The sequence below is a fragment of the Pseudorasbora parva genome, chromosome 8 (assembly GCF_024679245.1).
Source record: "Pseudorasbora parva isolate DD20220531a chromosome 8, ASM2467924v1, whole genome shotgun sequence".
Classification (NCBI taxonomy): domain Eukaryota; kingdom Metazoa; phylum Chordata; class Actinopteri; order Cypriniformes; family Gobionidae; genus Pseudorasbora; species Pseudorasbora parva.
In genome coordinates this window covers 30073011-30093110 of record NC_090179.1, presented here as the reverse complement: position 1 = coordinate 30093110, position 20100 = coordinate 30073011, and the positions used below count along the sequence as shown (strand labels likewise).

The window sequence follows — 20100 nt, the reverse complement described above, 5'->3', positions numbered from 1 at the left end:
TTAGCTTAAAATGATCTAGCAATATTGTGCAGAGGCATGTTTAGAATGCTAATGAGCATCAAATTTCTCTGTTGAGGACAAGTAACAAATCCATTTAGATTAAATAAGATGAGTCTTTGACACGTACGGTGTACGCCTTCTTTTAATGCATTGAGATTTAAGGTTGCACGTGTCCCCTCACAACACAAAGTGAATGGCAGACAGATAAAATATGCACAAAAACATCAGAGCTAGAAAATGTCATGCTGATGTAGTGGAGAGGGGAAAAGATTAGGCAAGGACAATTTGAAAGCAAAAGCTAGATCCATATAAATAGTAAGGAAATGAAATAATAAATTGTACTATTACTCAGCCTTGCTTATATGCCAGACTCTCTCCGGATGCTAAATTTAAAGTGCTTTTTCTCCAACATTGATTGTGAAAGGTCATTTTAAGTTACAGAATGCATGTATTTGTGGTTATGTAACAACTAAGTGAAAGATTTAAAAGACGTGTGAAGTATTTGCATCGCTTGATTGCAATACATGCCAGATCATTTTCAGGGCGGTAATCCAATTTGATTGTGCCAAGTATTTCAAAAGAGATTTGTGTCAGCATTTACTCATGTTGTTCCAAACCAGTACACATTTTTCTTCTTCTGTGCAAAAAAAAAAGGATAAATTGCGGGTTCTTTTTTTCAAATTTCAAATAGAACAACAACAAAACCATTGGAGAATTGCACTATTTTATTCTTGTTTTATTTGATTTATGTGTTGTACAATACTGCATTTATATATGTATGTATTTATTTAGACTTCAAATATGGCACCTACATGGCATCACAAATGAAAATTATAATTTTTCTGCACAAAAGTACTCTAATTTGCCTCTTTGCATCAGAATTCTCTATTTTAACCTTAATTACTACAATAATTGTAATAATAATTATATATATATATTTTAGTTCAATAATATTATATATATAAAACCAAACTCTGGTCGGGCCAATCACATCGTGTATAGAGTCGATGGGCGGGGCTTGATGACGACCGAGTTGCGTTTGTGTGCTTCTAGTAAACACAGATACTGGTGAACGGCGGTCTTTCGAATCAGCTCTGACCGCAACTCTGGAAGACTTGGAGTTAAACGTTTCTCTGAGAAGAGAACAAAGAACGGCACTGAAGTCATTCTTAAAAAAAGGAAAGAGATGTGTTCAGAGTTTTGCCGACCGGATACGGCATATAAATCTTTTAGTCAGGTTAAATACTGATAATTAATCACTCAAGATCCTTAATCTAAACCATGATAGATCTAAACCTGTCCACTTAACCGTCAGACTTGCAAATCCATCATGTTTGTTTTTTTTTACATTTTTTTTTAAATGTGTTTATAGTTCTAATCGAATCCTCGTCCAACTCGAATATGGAGGACCAACCCTAAATAAATTAAAAATAAATGAATGAATAAGTAAATTAATTAATACATTAATAAATATACACATATGTACATTAATAAACAGATAAATAGATAAATAAATGTGATATTAGGAAAATAAATAACAGAATAAACAACTTTATTCTTTATGCTACAAATAAATATGATTAATTTTTAATCTAATAAAATTTTGTATAATCTTTCCCTTAATTTATTATTTTCTGCTTTTATAAATATATATATATATATATATATATATATATATATATATATATATATATATATATATATATATATATATATATATATATATATATATATATATATATATATATCTTTATTTGTTAATTAATTTTAAACTAGAATTTTACATTTATTTTTACATTTAACTTTACACTATTTTTACGGTCTATGTGTTAATTTTACCTGGTGATTCACATATTGACAAGCCATGGTTTGTTAAGAGCATGAACCACGTGACCGCGCTCGCCGGCAGGAGATGAAAGCATGTCGGAATAATAGGTTGCAACTCTGTTTTTCAATGGCTCTGGCTTTAACTGTTATCCCACATTAAGTGCGCCAAAACGGTCAAAAAGCTTATACTTTGTTTCATGTCAAAAGCAGATTTGGCAATTTGCCGTGAGATTTGAGATTTAGGCTACTTGAGTGAGAACATGAGACTGTGTCTCACACCAAATGCGTGTTTTTTTATAAATCCATTTTTTATAATGGATATAATATTATGGACATCAACCTGAAGAATTAATACTATATCAGATGCCCTGATACAGGTAATGCGTAATTACTTGTAATTAAAGGAATAATTGACGGCGGGCGGTAAAAATAGTTCTCACCCGAGGTGGTAATGTGGTCACGACATTTAGCGGAGTGCCTAAAACCCTGTAGCTGTTGTAAAGTCACTGTAACCACGGCTTCACGGGGCTTGTTGTTTTTGTAAAACAAAAAAACATTATTATAAAAAGTATCTGCAAAGTTACAGCGCTGAAAGGTCAAACCAATCTAAGACCATTGCGTTTTCCGGAAAGATGGGCTTCATAGAAGCAGGAAGTGTGTTTTTATGGGGCGCAGTATAACTTAAAAAGTATTAAGTTATACGGCGCCCCATAAACACAACCAAGCCTAGAAAAAAAACACGGAACCACCCCTTTAACAAGGATGCTAAAGACAGCTTTCTCAAACCTCAAAAAAAAAAAAGGCAAGCAAGTGTATTTACATAGAAACCAATGTTAAAACATCTAGTTTAAATTTGAAGACAAAATCTCTGTCATTTTATTTGTATCTAAATATAAGGCTATGGTGCAGCCGTACTAAATTAAACCACAACACAATGAAATCACCACAACACAACGGAATTTAACCACAACGCAAAGAAATCGCCACAACACAATGAAATCGCAAGGGTGTAATCCAGCACCAGGAAAGCGTTCCACCCATAGGGACGGCCATTGCTAACCAAGCCATCACCTGCTGTTAGCATCCCATTGACTCCCATTCATTTTTGAGTCACTTTGACAGTGAATAACTTTACATCTGAGGCGTTTAAAGACTCCATTTGTCCATTTTTTATTTATAAAGACACACGACAATGCATAAAAGGCTCCATTACCTTGTATCTTACACTATCGCCCCACTATGTAGAAGCTGTTTTTGTAAAAATAGGCTAACGATTGCGACATAACCAACGCGACTCGGTCGCACAGTTGAGAAATTACCATATAGACAGGAGGAGACGCTCAGAAGCAATCTTTTACTGTCTATGAGGCAGACGGGGGGACGTGGAAACATAAAGTCTGATAAAGTCAAGGGAGAAGAATGGGGAGAAGCCAGTGAGCCAAAAGCAATGGGAGAAAATATTTAAACAAGGTGATTCAGATTTTACTTTCCACAACTACTAGAAGACCTACAACTGTCAGACAGGTTGCTTACGTCACATCTACGTCGTCAAGCTCAGTCTGAGCCTGCGCAGTACGCTCAGCCATCAGGAAATGAGTGCCTCTTGATTGACCTCATTTTCCGCCCATTGAAGTCAATGGGATAGCTCTGTCCATTTCTTTTATTGTCTATGGTATAGACCAGAGGAGACACTCACAAGCAATCCTTTACTGTCTGGGGTTTTTATGTCTCCACGTCGGGGGGACGTGGAGACATAAAGTCCGATAAAGTCAAGGGGGAAGAATGGGGAGAGGCTGATAGTGAGCCAAAAGCAACGGGACAAACCATTTAAACAACGTGATTCAGATTTCACTTTCCACAACTACTAGAAGACCTACAGCTGTCAGACAGGTTGCTCACGACACATCTACGTCATCAAGCTCAGTCTGAGCCTGCACAGTTCGCTCAGCCATCAAGTAGTTCTTCTAATTGACTTTATTTTCCGCCTTTGAAGTCTATGGATCGCTCTGTCCATTCTATGCGAAATCGTCACAAACGGAATGGCTCCCGACCACGAGGGGGCTCTCGGTGTGCAATAAACGTTTTTATTTTAATAAAACTAAAAGTTAGTGTTCCCTGCCATTGCTCTATAGATTGGTCAGTTTTTCAAATATATAAACACTACGATTAGTTTTAAGTGTGTAACAATTAAATATCAACGTGAAATATCAATTCAAAATCACCTAGGCCTACATGCATACTCGAAAACGCCTTTACACGCTGTCACGGCGCTTGATGCCCAAGGGAACGTCTGCCAATCCACCATGCAGTTAAAACATGCAGTTGAAAATTACTTTTAACATTTAAAAACAGACATGTTAAAATTCCACAGCTTTGTTGTATTCTATAACACTGACTCAATAATGCACAACATTGGAATTTGAACATTTAAACAAAAAAAGTAATTTTAATTCATATAATTATACGTTTCAACAACTTGGTGGAATTGGCAGACGTTCCCTTGGGTATCAAGCGTGATCGCGGGTCAAGCTGGAGCTGCAGCTGAAGAAAAACAATCGTTATGAGTGATGAAGCGTGACGACGACAACCAGACGATTGAGAAAATATATGCTTTATGTGTGTTTTTCAAGTCATCTCAAGGTAACCTAGGCTATTTATTGACAATAAAGTGCCTATATCATTCAGTGCTAACTGACAGCTTTTTTAATGTTTAGTATCTTCTGCTCACCCATTTAGTCAAAAATAGAGGTAAAACAGTAATATTGTGAAATATCATCACAAATTAAAACAGCATTTTTCTATGTGAATATATTAAAGTGTAATTTATTCCTTTGACCAAAGCTGAATTTATCATCATTACGCCAGTCTTCAGTGTCACATAATCCTTCACTAATCATTCTCATAATTTTATAATCGAGAAACATTTATGATTATTGTCTGTTTTGAAACCAGTTGTGCTGCTTAAAAATGTTGTGGAAAACATGATGCATTTTATTTTTCAAGATTCTTTAATGAATACAGTTCAATGGACAGCATGTATTTGCATTCATTAAATAAATTATTATCTTTTGTTAAAATATCAAATATTAAAAATATCACTTTTGATAAATTTAATGCATGTCTGATCAATAAAATTATCAATTTCTCTCTCTCTTTTTTTTTTTTTTTTTTAAATCTTACCACAAATGTTTGTATGGTGTGGTGGTTTCTGAAGCAGCACCATGAGCAGCAACACTTTTCAACACTGATAATAATCATAAATGTTTCATTGTAATCAAATCCTCACATGAGAATGATTGGTGAAGAATCATGTGACACTGAAGACTTGAACTTAATGCACAAGTGTTTTTAGTACACACACCAATCATAAAATTGGCATAAAATATAGGAGAAAAATATTATAGATATTAGTGGTTATTGTTCAGCAGTGTATTTGATATCTTACCGGATTAAAATCAAGAGATGCGATAAATTATCGGTCCAAAAAAAAAGGTATTACGACATTTCTGTCCCCCTCACTTCTCAAAAGATGTCTACGCCTCTGTCCGCAACTGATCTCGTGAGCAAAACCATGTGTATATTGTGTTGTGTGTAATTTAATGGTCATTTGCAGCATGCATTTGTGGCAAGCTTTGATGCTTTTAATGAGAGCGAAATAAAACCACACCTACTTTTATAGCATTTTTAAAAACTGTGGTGAGAACTGAGATGTAGAACTGACTGGTGCTGAAACAGGTGGTTTCATGACCCTTTAATGAGTGAGTCACTAACTATCCGTTCACACTACCGCCGGTGAGAGCGTCAAAATTTGATCTGTCCACCCTGCCAACGACGCTAGGAACTAACTGCGTTCACACCGACTTTTATATTGAAAGGAACGAGATGCAACTGACAAATTTTTTGACTAACCCCTTGCCGCTAAATGTAGTGGAATTACAGTAATACTTTGTAGTGCATTACTCCCAGTGCTGAAAATGAGCAATATCACATGAGTAGCTGTCAAACGGCAACCTCCCCCAGATTCTCTTGAATAAAGTAAATGATTTAAACGCAGTTCATCGACTGACCGCTAGAGACAGGCTCCAAAAGGGAGCAGAATCTCATTGATAATGCCCAACTTTACAGCAGAAAATAAAACATGTTTTCAGCCTGGTACAAATTATGGTTTTGGTCTATACGGCTAATTTTGGCCTTCATGATAACTGTGAGGGGGGTGATTTTTTTTAAATAACTCATTAGAGTTAGAAAGCCTGACATTTCTGCATAATTAAGGGCGTGGCCGATTTGAGTGACAGGTGGATAGTCATTTGTCTGCTGTCTGTTAGCCATCACGTCACCTCAGCTCCAGCCACGTCCTGCATCTTTTCCCTCTGTCAGTTTTCCAGGAGTGTTGTGCGGTGACACGCTGCCAAGATGGTAACATCTGACTTTGAAGCTTCAAAAACTCACACTACGTCCATTTTTTTTTGCAGCAGTCTATGGTAGGCAGCAGTGCTCAGATGTGACTTCTGCCCGTAATGATAAGGGGTGTGGTGTTTCCGGACAACCTGTGCTTGGCAATTCAGCCAATAAAAATACAGGAAACTACATTTGGCCATCTAACCAATCTATGACCATTGCGTTTTGAGGGATGGGCTTCATAGAAGCAGGAAGCAAACGAGCCGTTCAAAGGACAGTTGAGACAGCGGTGTGGAATAAAGGTCAAATATAAGAAAAATACAGTGTAAAAAAAAAAAAAAAGTATTAAGATGTTGTACTGCGCCCCATAAACACAGCCAAGCCTAGAAAAAAACACGGAACCACCCCTTTAAAACAATATTTTGTGCAGAACTACTTCCTTCCGCCTCAGATTCAAATCTCAAGTTGACCGTTTAACAGTTGTGACCAAGCCTGTTACTAATTCTAAAACGTCACATGTACTTTTTTTGATCATATTATGGTAAATGGTAAATGGACTGCATTCATATAGCGCTTTTAACAGACCCTATGGCCCTCCAAAGCGCTTTACATTTTTGCCTAACATTCACCCATTCATACAGACATACACCGATGGCGATGTCAGCAAAAACCTTACGGTTTGTAGACAACCTACATGAGTCACTGAGCCACTGCCGCCCAGTCAGTGGCATATTACACCCATTCTTTCTTCCTTGCATTGGCTATCAGTTAATTTGAGAATACATTTTAAGATTTTAGTTCTTGTTTTTAAATCTTTAATTGGCCTAGCACCTGGTTATCTTTCTTAAATGCTAAATATGCATATTCCATCAAGGTTACTTAGGTCCGGGGATCTTGGACTTCTCACGGTTCGCAGGTCTAAACTGAAACATAGAGGGGACAGAGAAGCAATAATCTGCCATAACTTTAAAAGACAATATCTCTGTTTGCATTGAACTTTCAGTGCTGTAACTTTGCAGATACTGTTTATGCTCAAGCAGCAACATTACACACTAACTAAAGTTAAAAAGGGAAATCGCATGCAACCACCCCTTTAAATAAATATTCAAAGGAAAGGGAATCAAGCAAATGAATTGAACATACATACATAAAAAAAGAAAGATCCAAAATAGTTTCAGCATCAATTTTATAAAATACACGAAGATTCAGAAAGATCATTGATAAGCCTTTATATTTTTAGAACCTGGTTTTCTGGATAAATTATATGCATAATTTTAAAGTAAAGTGTGCAGACATCCGCGTTTGTCACGATGAAAATTACGGCATATGGACAGTGCGCGGATCGTCTCGGAACACGGACGGCCACAGTATGTCAGTCTCTGCTGAATTGCTATTGTATGACGAGAGTTTCGTAAGATTCATATTGACATTTTAATTTTCTGTTGAACTTTCCCTTGTGATTAACAAGAGTTGAACATACTTCACATGCATTGGCATACACATGATTCCCTGTCTCTTCCAACAGGTCCGTCCTTGCGCGTGGACTGGACTCTGTGATGTGGAGTGCTGCGCTGGATCTGAGTGCCCACTACTAGACCAACAACTTCCTGCGCCTCAAGATGGATTAGAGCTTCACGCCTCCGGAGATCAAAGGTATGAGATGTATAGTAATGAGCTTCCACTTCGCTCCCTCCAATCAGACCTGCTGTAGTGTGGAAGCCCTCTTCGTGTTTGTCTTGAATGCGCAGTGGACGGCTATTACTGTCCAACTGAATATTTATGAATGTGCCGGATAGGTGAAGGAGTGTTTGATGTGCTTAATTGTACCACAGACATTACATTTTTCAAGGCTCGGAAACAATGATGGACTGCAAACAATGCTTGTCCGCTTCAGCACTTTGCTCTTTGTTTGGAATCCTGCCATGTTGTGCACACAGAGCCATATGAGCTGGCCAGAATTATTGTGATTATAAATGTAGCACAGATTTATTGCTTGAGGTGAAAGAGTGAAAGAAAAACCGAGAGGAGAACAAAGCTGCCTTGAGTCACAAAGTTCTCCAGTAACCATGGCAGCCAGCTTTTGACATGCGTATAGCTGTCAGACAGTTTATTTGTGTCTCTCATTATGTTTCATATGTGTACCTAATACATACTTAATTCACTATTAAAATGCCGAACCCTTATAAGATAAATCAAAACTCCTCTTTTTACATTAATTTCAGCGGCTTGAAAATGAGGTTTAGTAGGTTTTTGGTGTTGTACAAAAGGGTTATTGGATACGCCAGCAATTTATTGGAAAAGGGACGCTCACAGAGAGAATATGAGAGAAGGGCCAGGATAATTTTGTGGCCTTGCGTACGTCCCGCTGTGCTCAGTAAAGAGAGAGAACTTCAGAGAGCTTGTATGTGCCATGTTCACACTTGTGGTGATTGTGTAACTGGAGGACACCAGTGGCGGTCGTTCTTCCTGGTAAAAAAGTGTTTATAGTGGTAAAATTGTATATAGTGCAGTATGTTGTATATAGTACAGTATGTTGAATGTTGTATGGACTGAGTCAATTTCATTCATTCTTTTACTCACCCTCAGTTTGTTCTAAACCTTTATGGAACACAAATAAGATGAAGAATGTTGGTAATGTTTTGGTTAATAGTGACTCATTTCTTATAATACCTTCTTGGCAAAACTATACAATAAAGTTTACTTCTAAAGTATTTTTAACCTTAAAGGTGCCCTAGAAAGAGTTAAAACAATATTTTAAATTGTTCTCTGATATCTACATACAGGGTATGTGACTTATTTAAGGGTTAAAATTGTCCAGATACGGTTTTACAGGTCCATTTACAACCCCAGAAATTGTCCCTAGGATATAATGGTCTGTTTTATTTGGAAGGGTCATAAATAATAATGTGCAGTTCGGCTCTGATTGGCTGTTTCACTGCGCAGCTCATTTTAGTGACAGAAACACATCTACCGTATACTGCCCATCATGGAGAGATAATGCATCCAACCTTATGTTTGATTCTGTTTCTGACGAAGATAAAGATTTTAACCAATTGTTTTGAGATTGGAAATAGATGCTTTTGAGTGGTAAATTTAGTCTTTATTTTTAGTAAGACCTGCAAAATGTAACGTCAGTACTTTAACTTCAGCCTACATGTAAACTAGTATATAACATTAACTTTACACATTAACTTATATCATCAGCAGTCACAACTTTGATTTAAAAAAAATTTAATCACTGTAATGTGACATTTTACGCTAGCTCCTGAGTTATGTGTTGTTTAGGGCTGTGTTGAAAAAATCGATTCACCAATTCTGAATCGATTTTCATATTCATTTCTAAAGATCGATCCGTAACTCAGAGGATCGATTTAATAATAGGCCTACATTTTCCCCATGAATTTTAATTTGCCGCGTCATTGAATTCACGCATGCGCGCGAGGTGGAAGGACATTAAAACAACGAACATGGCAGCTTTGAAAACTCCAGAACTGCCGTGGACAGAGAATACTAGAGTAGGTAAACAAACTCAAGCCGAAGCTCTCGTCACTATACCGAGTTTTCCCTCACTCTTCCTCTTCTCTCGTTACCGCGGCGGACAGAGAATACTAGAGTAAGGTAGACGAGTAATCTCGGGCTGCTGGATATGTCGAGAACTCGGCTTACGTCACAGCCGTTCTCACTGCAGTGCGCGCTTACTGCCAAGGAAGTTGTAACGGCTGGCTTGTCATGACAGTATGCGCCCTCTCCACAGCGCACAGTTGTTCTTTACAACCATCAATACTCCATTCATTTGCAGTTGAATGTCTATAACAATATCAATATGTTGCATAACTACAGTCCTGTAATATTCAGGTAACAGCTGCAAAAAATGCTTTCTTTAAAAACACTTATCTAAATCTCAAAGATCGGATCGAATCAGATCGGATCGAATAATGATAATCAATTCAAGATCTTGAGAATCGGAATCGAATTGATTCTTGAAATTTGAATCGAAACCCAGCCCTAGTGTTGTTGATGAAAATAGCCTATAGGCTAAATTATAATTCTGTCCGAGAAAAGGGATTGCCATATGTATCTATGGTTGTATTTTGTAGATTTGTATGACAACACTGGCAGGAAACAATATTAACTTTGACATTTGTCATACTGATGTATTCTACTTTGAGTTTCCTATTCTTGCTGTACTAGCATCTTATGTTGGATCTAGACAACACATGGGATATTATCATTAATGTTGTCTTACTAAGAAACTTCCAGTTTAATCAGAAATTATTTAGACAGTCAATAAGTGGATAAAATCATTGCTTAATGCTTGCGGGGATATCGTTTGAATAGCCGCTTTCTCCAGTATCAGACGCTGAGTGAAGCCTGCTATTGTCCAGGTTAGAAAAACTGTCTGTGGTGAAATGGGATGAGCAAACAAACAACTTTTAATTAAATTGTTGAGGTATCCGGTTATAGATAAACATGCTTGTTGACTGTTTTGTTCTGTGGGAAGGGTATGAAAAGTCCCCATGTCCCCTGAACAGCCTGGAACATAACATCTGTTTCCATGATCTGCCATTTTCGCTATCCTCGTGTGACGCATGCACTGCCGTATACAAATTTTGGTGGCGTACATATTAATGATCCCCAGCGATTACGTCACAGTTGGCGTCATGTCGAGAATCGCTTGTTTTTCGTGTCGTTTTTCACAAACAATATTTACATATGAAGGAGAAAATAATGGTGTTTGTGACTCACTGTATGTGATGTCCATGTACTGAACTCTTTTATTCAACTATGCCATGGTTTATTCAATTATTCATTCTAGGGCACCTTTAATGTTGAACATGCACTAATACATATTAAAAGTTGTGTCTGTTAATATAAACAGTGGTATTTTTTTATTTACAAAGACTATTGTATTAACTAACAATAAGCAAAACATTTGTTACAATATGTTAGGTAACGCAGTAACTAACATTAACTAATAAGACCTTATTGTGAAGCATTACAGTTGAATCTGTTAACATTACACTGTAAAAAATTATTTAGAAAAAAGTTACCTGGTTGCCTTAAAATTTTGAGTTAATTGAAATAAAAAATTTTAGTTAATACAATGAACATTTTTTGAGATTCGACAACCTTTATTAAAAAAATTATTAAAAGATTTTGTAAGCATATTGGGTAATTGTGTGTTTTATTTCTGATGACGCAGTGAAACATGCCAAATAGTGCTATTTTCATGATTTATCAAATTTTTGATGTGGTTCAGATACAATAATATTTTGAGTTTCTATTTATTAAACACATTTCCTTCATTGTATCAACTCAAATATTTAATTTCAATAAACTCAACATTTTAAGGCAACCAGGTTACTTACTTTTTTAAGTTAAACCAACAAAAAACAACCATTTTTTTTTACAGTGTAGTAGTTCACCCAAAAATTAAAATTCTGTCCTGTAAGACTTTCGCTGATCTTCAGAACACAAAGTAAAATCTTTTTTAAATAAAAATCTTTTAAATAAAAGATTTATTTCCCTCCGTTGACAGCTACGCATCTACCAGCTTCAAAAAGTTGAAGAGGTGTTAAAACTAATTCTGAATTGAGTGGTTTAGTCCAAATTTTCTGCAGAGACACGATCATTTTATATGACGAATATATTTAATTTTTATTAAATATAATTTTGTATTCATATATAAACGTTGATCAACACACACATAAGTTGTTATAAAAAGAAGCTTTCCTCTGGGTGTGTGGGAACAAATGAGGTTCATTATCTTGTGTATGCAGCATGTTTGAGCTTCTGCAAGAACCAATGAGGTTTGTTCTTATACTTCAAGCAAGTAAGCTTTCTGTTTATGTTCACTGATCAATGTTTATATGTGAATAAAAGCCTAAAATACATTTGTTTATTATCTAAAGGGATTGTGTCTCTTTAGAAAATGTGGACTAACCTTCTTGATTCATATGGATTTGTTTTACCATCTCTTTATGAACTTTATGAAGCGAGGTAGTTGTTAATTAACATAGCTGTTAATGGAGGGACATAAATCTGTAATATCTATAATATCTTAATTTGTTTTGAATAAATTAACAAAAGTTTTACAGGTCTGGATGAGTAATTATTTATACCATTTAATGTAATGTGAACTAATACGAACAAACAAATCATTATTATATTTGAATGACCTAACATTACCATTAATGCTATAAAATATATTGCTAGTTAGCTAACGCGTTAACTAACATTAACAAATGAGACCTTATTGTAAATTATTACAGTCTTATATTCCACAGATGATAAAAAGTCCTACAGGTACATGTTTGGAATGACACGAGGCGGAATAAATAAAGACAGAATTTAAATTTTGGGGTAAACTATACCTTTAAGAATGTTACAGGCAATTGGATTACATGCATTTTCATGTTTTACTCCAATCCATAATCACCCCAAGTTATACTTTTCTTATACTTTGCTGGACATGCCCACATCACCATCATGTCACTCAGGTTTCTGAAAACTGGCAAGACTCATTGAAACATAATGATTTGCAAACCGCTGTATGTGAATGACCCTTAACGCTGACATACTTATAGCTCCAATAGTGATGTGATGCATCGTTTCACAATTGCCTGGAATGGACTGCTATATCTACTGCGGTCTGCTCTTTGTGTAAATGTCATTATTGAATATAACTTTTGAAAATGCATCGTTAGCTAGTAATGGCAACACCTCATAAAGTAGTGCCAAGGCAAAACATAATTGGCTTCTCACTTCAGAAAGCTGGTCAGCCCTTGCAAGACTGGAAAATAATTGCTGCCTTGTGGCTTCCTTTGCAACTAACTGTTTCTTTATCTGCTTAAATGGTTACTTTAATTTGTTATTTCTTTTGATCTGACACATAAGTCATGTAATAAACTACATTATATTCATAGTTGCGTCTACAAAACAAATGTTCTGAGCTGTAGAAGCATATGGGCTTTATGGGACTGTTTACACTCGGCAATACCATGTGTCTCATGTATCCCCTGTGACTGATTGTCAAGGGATTTTGAAAGAAAGGTCTCAATTTTTTTTTTTTTTTTTTTTTTTAAGCGGGACGTGTCCGGCAAATTGTTTTTGTGTGCTAAAACAGGACTGATCAGCATTTACTGCATCCTGAATGTAATGTGGTAATATACATTTTTGACCAATTCAAACAAACTTTTTTATGAGCCAATCTAGGACTCGGCGATATAAAATTAACCGATATTCTGAATAACTGATGTAATATGCTTTTTTTTCAGTTGCTCTGTAAATGAAAATAATCATGAATTATTTATTAAGGTTAAAAATAATGTCTCTTTGTGTTCATTTAGTAAAAGCTGCCTTGATTATTACTGTAAATCACTGTAGAGCCATTAATAAGCATTAAGCAAGATATCAAATTAATGTTAAAACGTTTTTGAAGTCTTTTATTTTCACCATGGCATTTCTTTGATAAAAAATACAGTAAAATAGTAATATTAAGTGCTTTGTATTTTAGTTTATTGTAAAATTATAATTTTTTCTGTGATGGCAAAGCTGAATTTTCCGCATCATTACTCCAGTCTTAGTGTCAGTTGATCCTTCAGAAATCATTCTAATATGATGGTTTGCTGCTAAAGAATCATTTCAGGATTCTGTAGTGAATACAAAGTTTTAAAAAACAGCATTTGTTTAACGGCAACAGCAATTCTTTTCTAACATTATAAATGCCTTTACTGTCATTTTTGATCAATTGAATGCATCTTTGCTAAATAAAAGTATCAATTTACTTACCCCAAACTTTTTAATAGTAGCGTATTTGTCAAAGAAATATTTCTGTAAATCACTGAAAATTGTTTTTGTCACCCAGAAAGAGTTTTTTCATCACAAAAGAGACTCTTTTACACTTTTATTAGTGCTGTCCTTGTGTAATCCAATTGTCCAAAAACAAATGCTAATACCATTTGTAAATTGGTTCTATGCCGTTAATGAATCAGAAACGGGGAATGTACCGCTGGCCGCCAACCGTTTTCTAAGCAGTTGTGTTTTTGTGCTGATCTACTTCTCTGTGGCTTGTCCACACCGTGCTGATTCTGTTTCGCTCTGCTTTCATGAGGCTCTTGCGCTGATGCAATAAACACAGGTTTGTGTTTGTGTGTATTCATGAGCGTTGTCTCCCTCACAGCCACAGCTTCCCTTCGCCTTCACTTCCATTTTGCACACCTGAAAGATCCAGATAAGCCTCACTGATGCTTGTCTGCTTGGGAGCAGATTACTTTGTAAACTGCTGGCACAGTGGAGAGGAGACAAGGGAGGGAGGACTCAGCTGACCTGAGCAGGGTAAACGACTGCTGGGCTCTGGTAAAGGGTTGTGGTGTCTGTGAGTGCCGGGCATGTTTGCGATGCCCTATGTGGCCCGACAGTGTCTGAGTTCACTGACTCTTCTTTAATGCTGTGAAATCAGCTCTTTTACTGCTGTCATCACACCTTTCACAGCTGTTGGCTCTTTATGCCCCAAAAGAGTTGGCTTTATTGTTATCATTAAAGGCGAGAAAAAATAGAGGAAAAAAGCTCCAAAATCTAGCTGCCTTGCCATCTGCCATAATCTCCGTTTCTAAGCTAACAGTGCAATACACACTAAATAAGGAAATATCGAATAATATTTCTTTCCTCACCACTCTCTGTTCTGTGATAGAATACACAATGCTGTCTTACAATTTGGCTAAAATAAAGCAACATTTATATATATTTATTGCTTACCATCTGCATATAGTTTTGTAAATATCTACTGTTCAGAAATAAAACATCTAAATACTTTATTCAGCTAGGACGCATTATAATCAAAAGTAATCATAAAGACATTTATCAACATTACAAAAGTTAAATGCTTTTTTAAACTTTTCATTGAGGATGGATTCCTGAAAAAAATGCATCATGGTTCCTTCCCACAATGATATTAAGCAGCAACGGTTTACAACATTAATAAGAAATGCTTATTGAGCACCAAATAAGCATATTGGAAAGATTTCTAAAGGATTGTGTGGTGTGCTTTGCCATTAGAGGAATAAACTGCTTTTTAAAATATACAAAAATAGAAAACTTGTTTTAGTTGTTTAATTGTTTTAATCAATATATTAGTTATTATTAGGGCTGTCAAAATTAACGCTTTAATAACTCATTAACACCACTACCACTTACAGTACATGTGTTTTATTCAACTAAATACATTACAATCGGCTAAAACAAATATGCTGGTTACTTCTTTGAACAAGAGTGCTCCCGATTTGTGACACACACGCACACAAATACCGGCAGTTCAATAGGGAACGCGCATCTCTTAAAGGGGCCGCACTATATTCCTACTGGTGGAATATGGACCTCCTCCAGATATGGTGTGGGACTGGTGCACTCTCAGGTCCGCATGACAGTTTCACATTGCCAATTTTTCATACGAACTGCCCTGTTCTGAATTAAACTGCCAGTGTAAAAACTCCCTTTATTAAGAGAAATCACTGCTTATTCAAAATGTTTAATAAGAGACATGAACAAGTTCTTTGATAAACATCTATGACCTTTGATACATGTCTAGTCTTCATGCACTGAGTATGGTTTCACTAATAATAAAAGTACATTTGTATAAAGCATGCATATTTGTTCATATCCATGTTCATTAGAGTATTACATACTTAAAAACATTAATTTAAGCTACATTTAGAACTGATAAAAATGTGTGATTAAATTGCGATTAATCACGAGTTAACTCCTGACTATATGCAATTAATCGCGATTTAATATTTTAATCGATTGACAGCCCTAATTATTATACAATCAATTTAAAGGGATAGTTCACTTTGAAATTAAATTTTGATATGTTTTAGCTTACCTCTTGGGCATCCGAGATGTAGGAGTATTTGTTTCCCCAGTAGTTTCAATTTTGATCATTTTAGGTCAAACCGTTCTTGTCTATGCCTCACATAATGCAGGTCTATGGTCACCACCTCAAAGAGCATACACAGAAAAGTCCAAATTAAACAATCCCCCATCGTAAGTACACACTGATGGCCTAAGACACGAAACGAGTGGTTTGTGTGAGAAAACGAACAGTATTTATATCGTTTTTACCTCTTGGACACCACTATGTCCGAATGATCCGAGGGTGCGTGTGCGTGTTTCCTGTGGTGTACAAGAGGTAAAAACGATATAAATACTGTTTGTTTTCTCACACAAACCACTCGTGACCTAAAATGATCAAAATTGAAACTACTGGGGAAACAAATACTCCTACATGTCGGATGCCCATGAGGTAAGCTAATACATATCAAAATTTTATTTCAAAGTGAACTATCTCTTTAATGGAAGAATTATTGTAAATAGTGCTGCACTAATACCTTTTGAATTGACCTGAAAATTTAGCTTTTTTGGTTTTATACATTAAACAATACTCTAATATTGTGCAGAAAAAACATTAGTGTCACCTCAATACAACAACAAATATATATATATATATATATATATATATATATTTGCCTTTAGTACAATTTGCCTAATTAATCAAAATTCATTATATTATAGTATCATAATTAATCCATCTACATTTCCGTCCATATTGCCTTAAATTTCTTCCTTTACACTCTAGGATTTGGAACAATAGCCAGTGTGTGTGCATGTGACACAAACTTACTGTATACTTTGAGGCTCTGCTCAAGTTTCTCTTGGGCTTTCTTTCTTGCACTCAGGCTTTCTTCATCACAGGCACCGGTTGTCATCATCAGTTGGCCCACATTGGTATTCAGCAAGATTTGCTCTTGTTTGAACAGCAATGTGTGCAAAGTTGTTCCAATATTTGTCTTTTCAGTTTTGAGAATGTCCAGCTGTTTTGCGGTACCAGAGGAATACAAAACTGTATGGTCTGAGGGCCGACCCGTTCACGTTTCTCACACATCGTTGGAGAAATTAAATTATTGGATATGTTGTTTGTGTCTTTTGCAGAGGAAGTGTATAAGCCTAGTCAGCTGTGCCTGGCAGCGTGGTTATGTGAGGATAAGGTAGACTCACAGACAGCGCTCTCTAACACATTGTGTATGCGTTTTGAATGCAAAAAGACCCCTTAGCAAAAAAAGAACAGATCCTGAATGAATCCCTCACCCCTAGCTACTCAAAGGACAAATAGATACATGTACAGTACTTTAGTTATATTCAGGTGCTGCTTAAGAATTCAGTGTGTAGAAATGTTTGAATACAAGACCTTATATGCCTCTTCTGCCGCCTTTGAAAGAGAGAGAGAGAGAGAATTAGGACTTTGAAAGTGAGTGATTTTGTGCTGTGGCATCCCAAGGCCGCAGAATTCCCCAGATCTCAATCCAATCGTGCCTCTGTGGAATGTGCTAAACAAACAGCACAAAATTCAGATCCATTAAGGCCCCACCTCACAACTTATAGGATCTGCTACTAACATCTTGGTGCCAGATAACACACCACACTTTCAGGGGTCTAGTGGAGTCCGTGCCTTGACGGGTCAGGGCTATTTGGGCAGCAAAAGGGGGACCAACGCAATATTAGGTATCAGGTCTAAAACTATGACATCATTCTAATTTGACAAGGAATTAGGCTTAAAAAAATCAAAAGTAGCATTCTGCTGTTGGAGAGCACTTTTATATAAACAACTGTGCATTAAATCATCAGGCCATTCTGAAAAATTACTAAAACATCATTCTAATTGGGCAAATAATAAATTTTCTTGTCCCTAAAAATCTAAATAATGCAGGGGAATCTGTGTTCCAAAATGTACAGTGCATCTTATAATTAACAACACACAAACTATCAATGGATGAATCAAACTCTCTAAAACTGCAGACAGTTTCTTTACCACGCATCATTTTATTATATCCATGTATTTGGTGTTGCAGAAGTTTTAACTCTTTAGTGGTGAAATTTTAGCCTAGAAATCTAGACGCACCCTAGCGACAGCAAATCTAATCTGCCACGAGTGTCATCTAGCAACTCTCAATAGACTTCTGAGCTGTAAAAGCCAAACTCTGGTCAGGCCAATCACATCGTGTATAGAGTCGATGGGCGGGGCTTAACATAATGATGGCAGAGTTGCGCTTGTGTGCTTCTAGTAACCACAGAAACTGGCGAACGGCGGTCTTTCGAATCAGCTTTGACCGCGACTCTGGAAGACTTGGATAGGGCTGAAACGATTCATCGAGTAACTCGAGTTAATCGAATCAAAAAAATCCTCGAGGCAAAATCATCTGCCTCGATGCTTCGCTTAATTAGTCCATTTAACTACACACAGATATTGCAGAAAGACATTTTTTGTGTAAGGACGGATTGCCGTTATATCCGCGGTTCAGGTGCGTAAACATCCCAAAAATTGCAGGTGGATGAGAGAAATCGTTACTATGTTGATTTTAATAAAGATGCGGAACTCTCATATCACGCTAAAACACAATGAATGCGCGTCGTTCTTTAACTTTCGTTTTCAGCTCATGTCGAGATCAAAGACCGCAATGCTAGAGAGAGAGAGAGAGAGAGAGAGAGAGAGAGAGAGAGAGAGAGAGAGGGCATCAGCACTGGTAATATCATTTAATATCGCTGTTTTTAAACGAAGACAACTGTGTGTTGAGCTTCAGGATGCGACGCTGAACATTTAAGTTTCATTTGCGGCAGTACACGCGTCAGCTGAGGAGATGCGCGTGACTCCAAACACATGAACTCGATGGAGTTTGCAGCTTTGCACATGGATCACCGTCATTGTGATGTGTGTGAAATCTTTAATGAGACTTTATATATTCTACTTGATAATATCTTCGAAATGCACCATTAGATGTTCTCAATAATAGGCGCAACAAACATCTGAACAAGCTGTAACGCGCGCGCTTGTGATGAGCAGCGCTTGTGCTTTCATAGCTGAGCTCAGAGCTGCGTGCTTTCATTGATTTGTGTAATTTAATCACACTTTAATCATATTTATAGCTACTAACTTAAAACAAGCTGTGTTACAATGATGAATGATTAGCTCAAAAGATCAGCATGTGTGATGTACTAACCCGATCACACATAAATGCGTTTAAATAGTACGAGTGTGCAATGTCGTGGCGTATACATTTCACGACATTGCACACTCGTACTATTTATACGCATTTTTGTGAGAATAGCCTAGAATTAAACATATCTCGCGTTTGATCACGTTCTAGCGGTTATTCCTCCGTGTGATGTATAGGTTGTCGACCCTGGTTAATGTAAACGATAGCATCGCGCTTAACACTGAGGATTTGAAGTTGTGACTACCGATTGCGGGTGGATGGTTTGCTTCTAACAGCTGATTCGGTGACGATAGAGCTGATCCGCACATCTCTTGTTCCAAGTTAACCTGTCCAATATGTTTTGCTTCAGTAAAGGAGTAAATAAGACAGTAAATGCTTATGTCATGCCTGAGCTGAAGCTGAAACATGGAAGATAAGTTGCACAACATAAATACAATGTTTAGTTATTTATATTATTTATAGAATATTTATAGAATATTAGAATATTTATATTATATAGAATTTATAGAATATTTATATTATTTATATTGGCATTATTGTTATTTATATTACTACTATTTAGATGTATTGGTTGTAGGTTTAGTTTTAGATTGAACTATGTTTACCTTTTTAAAGTAATTTGAAATAGATTTTTATTTAATTTAATATGGCAATTGTATGCATTAAAATAGTTTAGTTTCAAAGTTATTAATGTATGCAATTTCAGCAAAAACTTAATTTTTCTAAAAAGAAAACAAATTAGATATTAATTTTAATATACCCATCTTATTGTCTCTTATTGCTCTTTAATAAAGGAAAAGTAATTATTATCCGATTAATCGATTAATCG

The 20100-nt window shown here is 36.1% G+C and overlaps 1 protein-coding gene across 3 annotated transcripts in view; it reads left to right on the top strand.

The window, feature by feature from the left end:
* Nucleotides 1-20100, top strand: part of grik4 (glutamate receptor, ionotropic, kainate 4) — a 464566-nt gene that overhangs the window by 132626 nt on the left and 311840 nt on the right. For 2 of the 3 annotated variants that reach the window (XM_067450733.1, XM_067450732.1), the window contains exon 2: nt 7751-7878. The gene's annotated coding sequence lies outside the window, so the exon portion shown is untranslated. Of the gene's footprint in view, nt 1-4383; nt 4468-7750; nt 7879-20100 lie in introns of those variants that run through there. The other variant, XM_067450734.1, reaches the window with a different exon arrangement.